The sequence below is a fragment of the Arachis duranensis genome, chromosome 4 (assembly GCF_000817695.3).
Source record: "Arachis duranensis cultivar V14167 chromosome 4, aradu.V14167.gnm2.J7QH, whole genome shotgun sequence".
Taxonomy (NCBI): Eukaryota; Viridiplantae; Streptophyta; class Magnoliopsida; order Fabales; family Fabaceae; genus Arachis; species Arachis duranensis.
Window position 1 is genome coordinate 2,096,599 of NC_029775.3, and position 10,329 is coordinate 2,106,927.

The 10,329-nt window shown below is 24.7% G+C and overlaps 1 pseudogene; it reads left to right on the top strand.

Annotated features, from left to right (window-relative positions):
* The first annotated feature begins 675 nt into the window (after positions 1-675).
* The window catches only part of LOC107482584 (uncharacterized), a 14,867-nt pseudogene continuing 5,213 nt past the window's right edge, over positions 676-10,329 (top strand).

Here is a 10,329-nt window from a genome sequence, read left to right on the forward strand (position 1 = left end):
AACTCAACGACCCAAAAACCCAGCATCGGGCGACCCGTCGACCCGGCAACACACCGTGACCGAATCGGGAAGTGACCCACACGTCACATCTCTAGTCCCTACATGAAATTTGCCAGCTGGACGAAGGAAACTTTTTGAAAAGTGGGTCTGTTCATGTCGGACCCGCCCTGGTGCAGCTTATATAAAGGGAGGGCCCTACCTCTCCTCCAAGTACGTCACTTATCCCTGACATTATCTGCGGCCTTGATATGGACACTGATTTGAGCGTCGGAGTCTTTTTTGCAGGTAAAATCAAAAAAATAAATTAAAGATAAAATTTTAACAAGATTTAAATTATAAAATCCTCAAATCTAATATAAATTTTATAAAATTGATTAACTCATTTAAAATTGTAGCTTCAATGTCTTTAATGTCTTCTAACATTCTCCTTTCAACTTCTCCCTTTAATGTCCATCTGTTTTCATTCATTCTTCACTACATACATTTATTTCCCTTTTCTCCCTTCTGACTCTTCCTTTAATATAAAGTAACAAGAACGAAAAATTTTAAATTTAAATTTTGAATAAAAAAAACAAGCATATTTATAACCCCTTCTTTTATTATTTACTATATTCTTCTAGTTGCTTCACCCATTTTTTATTTGTTCAATCTGTCATCGTGATCACGGTGGTGGCGATGGAGAGCATGGTGACAGTTGCGATTGCTACAACTGCGGTGGGATATGTCACATGGCTTGAAATTGTAATCAAGAAAGAAGTGAATGTGGAGGCATGTATGGCAGCGATGATGGCAGCCGCAAATCTGTTACAACTATGGGATTTTTGGATATTTTGCAATGGACTGTCCAACAAACTCTTTGAAAATAAGGTTTGATCACTTTCAATTTTTAGAAATTTTTAATTTCAAGGTTTTTCGTTTGATGTTTTTTAAGGTTTTTCTTTTCATAATTATATAATATCTATTAGTATTATTTTTTAATAAATACTTGTAGTATATAATAGTGTAATAGCATATTATTTTAGAATAGCTTGATATTCTTAAAATATTAGCAAAAATATATTTTTTAAATTTTAATTTTAAATTTTTGACTATTTTTATTTTTTATTTATATAGTACCGAATCAACCGGTTCAACCAATGATCCAACAATTGAACCAGTGACTGAATGATCCAATAACTTGACCGATTCGATCATCGATTCGGTTCTGACAACTATAGTTTCAAGTGTTCACGTAGATGTAAGACTAAACATGATATATTAAGTATCTCCTATAATTTGCACGGATAATGCACTAGAAACACATAAAAATAAAAATTCATGTAATTATATAATTAACATTAAATTTAATATCATGTAATTATATAGTATTTATAGCATTTTGAAAAAAATGAGATGTAAACATTAAAAATTTATCAATTTTGGTGTTTTTAATATTTGCTGTTTATATAAGTTTTTTTTCTTATATTATTTATAGGTGTTAAACATATATAATTTTTGAACTCATAAAATTATTCAAAATGCAAATAAATTATGTAATATCTTTTTTACCTATCCTTTTTACTTTTTTTATTTTTTAATTCATTGTGTTATTCAGTTATATTAATGTAGCATTATGTATTAGACATTCCAAACGTAGCATGGGTTATTCTTTAGAAAATATATATAATGTTTAATAAATTATTTTTTTGTATATATAACATTTAGTTAACAAAATAAAATATAATATTTATTATAATGCATAATTAAAACTAAATAGTTAATTACATTCAACTTGACTTATAAATTTTTCTTTTGAGGCTCATTGAATCATAGAAGAGGTTGTCAAAGAGAAAGGAGACTATTTAATTTGGTTAGATTTATTAAATAGTAAAATTTTAAACATATAATACTTTAGTTATTTTTTGGTAAAATATGTATTGTGTAAATTTATGATATGCTATGAACAGAAAAATTAATTAGTAGTAAGGTTGTGTAAATTTAGTATTAAGATTTTAGAAATAACTAAAATTTAGTAAGCTTCTTGAATCATTGTAAAATATGTATTGTGTAAATTTAGTAGTAAGATTTTAGATATATAATACTTTTTTTTTTCGAACCTAATTTTTTTCCTTATACAATGATATTTAAAATTATTTTTTGTTATGTAATATGGCATAAAGAAATTTTTTAATATTAGTAATTAACATGTAAGGAATAATTTCAGTTTTTTATTCAACGAAAAAAATCTAGGTATGTTAATTTAATTTGATTAATGGTTGACATTATATTATATGTATATATAATACTTTTTTTATTTTCGTACTGAACATTTTTCGTGCAATTAATATATTTTTTTGACTCTGCTAAGCATTTCCCGTGCATCGCAAGTTCATTCCCTAGTAAATACAAAAATAGAGTTTCTATTTGTGGTGGTGTGGTGTGGTTTTAGCATGGAAAAGAAACATTAATACCATTTAAGAGTTGCTATTTGTATGTGGAGCATTTATTTTCAGGAGAAAATCATTTAACATTTAAGAGTATAAGTGGCTGGTTAGTATTTTGCACTCATGTGAAAGAAAGACAAAAAAAAGAAAGAAAGAAAAAAGAAAATATATTAGGATCTTCAAAATACACGTATTAGTATTGAAGTGGTTTTCTCTAATCATCTTCTTAGACACATCAACAATTTGAATTAGGATCTAAATTTTTTAAACTAGAAATAGTTTCACAAATACTAAAACACAGTATCATGATTATGTTGTTAATATGTTTTATTACTACACTTAAAGATTAGACTATTTCAATTATAAATCTGAAAGTTATATCACTTTTCAAAAAAGATATGTAATAGATTTTAAGAATTGGAATGGTTTTAAATTGGGGGCACCCATTTTTATATGGTTTAACGGTGAAGCTTCTTTAAAAAAAAAATACTTATTAAAAAGAATATTTCTTGAATTAAAATATTCCATTACTATAATTATTTCTTGAATTAATAATAACCATTATTAATTTCTGTTATAAACTAACAAATAATCAACATTCTGCATTTTGTGCAATTTCTATCCCATTATAAATTTTAGCTTCCACACCGTAGAATTATCATATATTAACTTTCTGTAAATCAATCTGAACTAAGTCATTAGTAGTGTATGATAACATGAAAGTTTCTAGATTTTGGGCATTGCTGTTCTTGGTAGCTGCTGGGCGGTAGCTTTGGCATTTTTATCTTCCAATGGTGGATCCATCTTTCTTTCCGGTACATATCTTCTATCCATTTTCAATTTATTGTTTAGGTCATTATCTTTGAAGTGTTCAAAATAAAATTAATATATCACTATTTGTATCTTATAAGTGTTTTCTGTATTTGAAATGATGACCTATAATCATATATATATAAATATTTGTATCTTATATCTTATATCTTATCTCAAGAAATTTATTATCATGGACGCATGATGCTAACTGATTATAGTAATTATGATCCTAGTCCCAAATATGTTTTAAATAAATCTATAAGTACTGCACCAATTGAGTATGAAACTCCTCTTATGTCAAAGCCAAAACTTCCATCTCTCGATCTTTCGAGTCTCGGAGTTACGAACTAAATATTATCGTATAATATGTCAATTATTATCTAGGGATTGTTTTGGACAATATTTATATAATTTATATTTAAAGTGATCTATCTTAGTTAGTAGGGTATTCTATTTTTCTTACTTTCTGTTCTATATAGTCTCGTACTTGTGTTGTGAAAAAACATTGTAGCTTTTGACATTCTATAAAATTATAATATCTGTACTTGTTATTACATTTAATTTGTGTTTATCCAACTTCTTCAATAATGATCCTTAACTTCTTTTTATTTTTTTATTAGATATTATATTTGTCGTTACTAATTTGCCTTCAACTTCTCAAACTAAGCATTATTTGAGTCCCTTTTTGAAATTTTGTTAAGTCACTATCATTATTATTATGAAAGAGTATTGATTCAAAGTTCGTATATATGCCTATTGGGTCACTCTACTGTAAAGATTATCATTATACAAATTTTATACAGGTTTAATGTGTGGTTATTTTGAGGGACACGCCTCAGTTTTTATAGCTCAAGTGTGAATCGTCTCCACATCAAGTATTAATTCTCCCTCTTTCTAGCTCATCCACCACATTTGAGTATTCGTCTATCATACTACCGCACTACATCGCGGGACACGCTGCCAGACCAATTAAACATCTCTCAACTCTGATACTACTTGTTGGGTCACCGTGAGGAGCTCTCGACCGATAGAGAGATTTTGGAGAAAAATCAAGTGAGAGAACATAAGATGAGAAAATACTACATCTATTAAATAAAAATGTTGAATTTTTGAAAGAAAGAAAAAACAAATTAAATTGTATATATTCTTTTAAAATAAAAATAACATATATTATCCTTATTATAAACTATACAAAAGTTGGATCTTATTAAATAAGGGAAAATAATTTCATTACTAAAATTAAGAGATAAAGTACATATACACTATAATTCAGGAGGAGTAATAAATTACAAAATTTCCTATGAATACTAATAATAATGCAAATATCCTCTATACACATTTTTTTTTACGGTAATAAAACATTGATAGCGAGCATCCACTAATTACCCATGTAAAAACCTTATTAATTTGTTTGGTTAAATAATATCTTTAATATTCACAAATATATAAAGAATATCATTAAAAATAACTAACTTATATATATATTATGAATTTCATTGAAAATATTTTATATTCACCACACACTATATATCTAATACTAAACCATTAATAGAAAATTGTCAGGTAGTAAAAATCCTAAATGTCTTAAAAGAGAGAGCTTGAAAGTTGAATTGATTATGGTACTCCTTATGCAGAGTTTGTTGTATCATACTATCATTTGTGGTCTCTCATTCTCTTGTTTCGTCTGCATCATTATTAATTATGTATGAAGTAATATTAGCTTATGTCTTTTAATAACTCTCCCTTCAACTTCTCCCTTTAATGTCCATCTATTTTTTCATTCATTCTTTGCTACATATATTTATTTTCCTTTCCTCCCTTCTCACGACCCTTCCTTTAATATCAAATAAGAAGAATGAAAAATTTTAAATTTAAATTTTGAATAAAAAAAAACATATTTATAACTCCTTCTTCCGTTATTTACTATATTCTTCTGGTTGCTTTACCTAATTTTTTATTTTTTCAATTTGTCATTGTGATCACAGTAGTAGCGGTGGAGAGCATGGTGACAGTTGCAATTGCTACAACTGCGGTGGGATGGGTCACATGGCTTAAAATTGTAACCAAGGAAGAAGTGAATGTGGAGGCATGTATGGCAGTGATGATGGTAGACACAAATCTGTTATAATTATGGGATTTTTGGATATTTTGCAATAGACTGCCCAATAAGTTCTTTGAAAATAAGGTTTGATCACTTTCAATTTTTAGAAATTTTCAATTTCAAGGTTTTTCGTTTGATGTTTTTCAAGATTTTTCTTTTCATAATTATATAATATCTATTAGTATTATTTTTCAATAAATACTTGTAGTATATAATAGTGCAATAGATATAAACTAATTAATAAAATATAAAATTTGAAAATAATAGTTATTTTAATATAAAAAAATAAAAATATTTATGAGAGTAAAAATAACAAAATACTTATTGTTTCTAATCCATATTATTTTAGAATAGTTTGATATTCTTAAAATATTAGTAAAAATATATATATATTTTAAAATTTTGACTATTTTTATTTTTTATTTACATAGTATCGAGTCAATCGGTTCAACCAGTAATCTAACGGTTGAACCAGTGATCCAATTACCCAATAACCTGATCGATTCGATTATCGGTTCGGTTCTGACAACTATAGTTCCAAGTGTTCACATAGATGTAAGACTAAGTATGATATATTAAGTATCTCCCGTAATTCGCACGGGTAATGCATTAGAAACACATAAAAATAAAAATTCATGTAATTATATAGTATTTATAGCATTTTGAAAAAAATAAGATGTTAGTGTTCAAAATTTATCAATTTTGGTGTTTTTAATGTTTGCTGTTTGTATAAGTTTTTTTTTTCTTATATTATCTATAGGTGTTAAACATATATGATTTTTGAACTCATAAAATTATTCAAAATGCAAATAAATTATGTAGTATCTTTTTTACCTATCCTTTTTACTTTTTTTTTATTTTTTAATTCATTGTGTTATACAATTATATTAATCTAGCATTATGTATTAGACATTCCAAACATAGCATGGGCTATTTTTTAGAAAATATATATAATGTTTAATAAATTAATTTTTTTTGTATATATAACATTTAATTAAAAAAATAAATATAAGAGGTTGTCAAAGAAAAAAGAGACTATTTAGTTTTGTTAGATTTATTAAATAATAAGATTTTAAACATATAATAGTTTAGTTATTTTTTGGTAAAATATGTATTGTGTAAATTTATAATATGCTATGCACAGAAAAATTAATTAGTAGTAAGATTGTGTAAATTTAGTATTAAGATTTTAGAAATAACTAAAATTCAGTAAATTTCTTGAATCATTGTAAAATATGTATTGTGTAAATTTAGTAATAAGCTTTTGGACATATAATATTTTTTTGCCGAACCTAATTTTTTTTTCTTATACAATGAACATGAAAAATTATTTTTTGTTATGTAATATGACATAAAGAAGTTTTTTAATATTAATAATTAACATGTAAGAAATAATTTCAGATTTTCATTCAACAAAAAAAATTTACATATGTTAATTCAATTTGATTAATGATTAACATTATGTTATATGTATATATAATGTATTTTTTTTCGTACTGAACATTTTTGTGTAATTAATATATTTTTTGACTTTGCTGAGCATTCTCCGTGCATCGCACGTTCATCCCCTGGTAAATACAAAAATAAAGTTGCTATTTGTGGTGGTGTGGTGTGGTTTTAGCATGGAAAAAAAAAAACATTAAGACCATTTAAGAGCTCCTATTTGTACGTTGAGCATTTTTTTTGAAGAGAAAACCATTTAACATTTAAGAGTTAAGTGGCTGGTTAGTATTATTTCCTTCTGAGAGTCTCTCTATTTAATTTGCATTCATGTGAAAGAAAGACAAAGTAAAAAAGAAAGAAAGAGCTCTTTTATATAAGTTTCAGCCACTTCTCTTCTCTTCTCGCACCATGTCTTTCTTTTTTTTAAACTCTTTATCATTCATTTCATAAGAAAAAAAGGAAAGATATTAAAATATTCAAAATGTACGTATTAGTATTGAAGTGATTTTTTCTAATCATCTTCTTAGGCACATCAACAATTTGCATTAGGATCTAAATTTTTTAGACTAGGAATAGTTTCACAAAATACTAAAACACAATACCATGATTATGTTGTTAATATGTCTTATTACTACACTCAAAGATTAGACTATTTCAATTTTAAACTCAAAAGTTATATCACTTTTCAACAAAGATATGTGATAAATTTTAAGAATTGGGGTGGTTCTAAATTGGGGGCACCCATTTTTATATGGTTTAATGATGAAGCTTCTTTAGAAGAAAAATGCTTATTGAAAAGAATATTTCTTGAATTAAAATATTCCATTACTGTAATTATTTCTTGAATTAATAATAATCATTATTAATTTCTGTTACAAACCGACAAATAATCAACATTTTGTGATTGGTGCAATTTCTACCCCATTATAAAGTTTAGCTTTCACACCGTAGAATTATTATATATTAATTTTCTGTAAACCAATCTGAACTAAGTTATTAGTAGTGTATGATAACATCAAAATTTTTAGATTTTAGATATTGTTATTCTTGGTGGCTGCTAGGGCAGCAACTTTGGCATTTTTATCTTCCAATGGTGGATCCAACTTTCTTTCCGATACATATCTTCTATCCATTTTCATTTTATTGTTCAGGTCATTATTTTTGAAGTGTTCAAAATAAAATTAATATATCACTATTTGTATCTTTTAAGTGTTTTATGTATTTAAAATGATGACTTATAATTAATTATCATGGATGCATGATGCTAATTTATTATAATGATTATGTTTCCAGTTCTAGATATGTTCCAAATAAATTTATAAGGACTACACCAATTGAGCATGGAACTCCTCTCATGTCAAACCCAAAACCTCTTTCTCGATCTTCTTAGTCTCGGAATTACGAACTAAACATTATCGTATGCTATGCCAATTATCATCTAGGGATTGTTTTAAACAATATTTATGTAATTTATATTTGAAGTGATCTATGTTAGTTAGTAGGGTATGTTACTTTTTTTACCCTCTGTTTCATGTAGTCTCGTGTTTGTATTGTGAAAAAATATTGTAGCTTTTGACATTTTATAAAATTATAATATCTGTATGGGTCACTCTACTGTAAAGATTATTATTATACAAATTTAATGTGTAATTATTTTGAAGGACACACGTCAATTTTTATAGGTGAGTTATTGATGTTAAAAAAGTTTGATTTGTTAATCAATGTATAATTAAATCCTAATACAATAGATAGAATTAGATCATTTTAACGCTGTGATCGTCTAATTATAGTACTAGTATAAAACTAAATTGTTGAATCATAAGAAATCTTTTTACTTTTTAGTATTTACATTAGAACTAAAATTAAAAAATCGTTTCATAAGCTAAGATTTTGTACTAATTTTAAAAAGAAATACTCATTTCAGTTAAAAATAAAAATAATATTTTTAATTATAATTAGAATTATTTTTTGTATAGTATATATTAAAATAATTTATTTGATCATAAAAGACATAAATAAGTTCTAGATTGTTTTATAAAGAGTTTCAATTGTTAGAATATACTTTTTATTTTTTAATTTTTTTTTTTAGCAAAACATTGTACAGCTGTAATAATAGAAAAGTTTATTTATACTTCACAATTATTTTTTTTCTTAGAGGATAAACGAAATAAATATGTAAAAAAATTGAAACATCAAAATTAGAAACTATTTTATTTATCGACTATCACGAAATTATATTTATTATTTTCATGTCATGGGTAAAAATAATTCATTATTCAATAGATAAAACCAATTTGAAAGTGAATCTTAAACTTTGATTAAATAAAAAATATTGAACTCTTGTATTAAAAAGGGTATCGTAAAAATTTTAAAATAATTTAAATCAACAAAAGTAATATTGTTTACTTGAAAAAAAATACTACAAGAAATTTTTATATACTTTGTAAAAATTATATAGATTTTAATTATAACATTAGCTAATATTTTTAGTTTTTGTTACGGTTAAATTGCAAAACATGGTTCTTTATTATCAAAATGGCAGCGGAAGCATGAATTAGGAAATACATTTTTCTTTTATTTTTTTTAGAAAAAAAATCGACATATTAGTCGTTTTTAGAGCAGTTAAATAATCATCGTATTAATTAAATTTATCATTTTATACGAGATTAATTTATATCAAGATATTTTTCTTTTAGTTTGTATTTTAATTTGGTTGAATTTGGAGAATACATATTATGAAATAGATAAAGCATTTAATTAAAATTGGGCACTAAATAATTATTTGGATGGCATATAGGGATAGCAATATATACCTTACAACGGGTACTTAATTAGAAACTTAGAGTAATCATTAAGTTAATTATTTAAATTATTAATTTGGTATGTTTGTTATTTAAAGAATAATATTATAAAAAATTAAAATTTTAAAAAAAATAAAAATATATTTATTTTTATTTGTGTTATTTTAATTTTATTATAAATTTAATGATAATACTATTTGTCATTTTATATTAGATTTTTAAAATTTTCTATTATTTTTAATTTGAATTTGAATTTAATTTTTTATTTCTATTTTTTGTTTTTAATCTAATTTAGGAGCCTCGTTCCAATTCATCCATTAAAAATTAGAATGGAATCGGAATATTTTTGATAGTCAAACTTAGAAATCTAAATTTTATGTTTTATATAAGTTATCTATACCAAAAAATAAATGAATAATTTAATTATCATTAATGTTAATACAATTAATCAAAGAATAATTATTTAATAATGATTAATTTTTTAATTTATATGAATATCAAATAAAAAATATTAAAATTATATGTTTATTTAAAAAATAAACTAGTCAAATGAGTCGATTCATTAATTTATTAGACTTGTATACAGAAAAATATATTAGCATATTATCTAAAAGATTTTTTGCTAGTAGATTGAAATAATTTTTGAGGTTATTATTTGTAAGACAATGAATTTTGATATTTAAGAGTTATTTTAGATATATTTTTTTAAATCTTCTCATACTAGATCCTCTTTCTTAGTTAACATCAG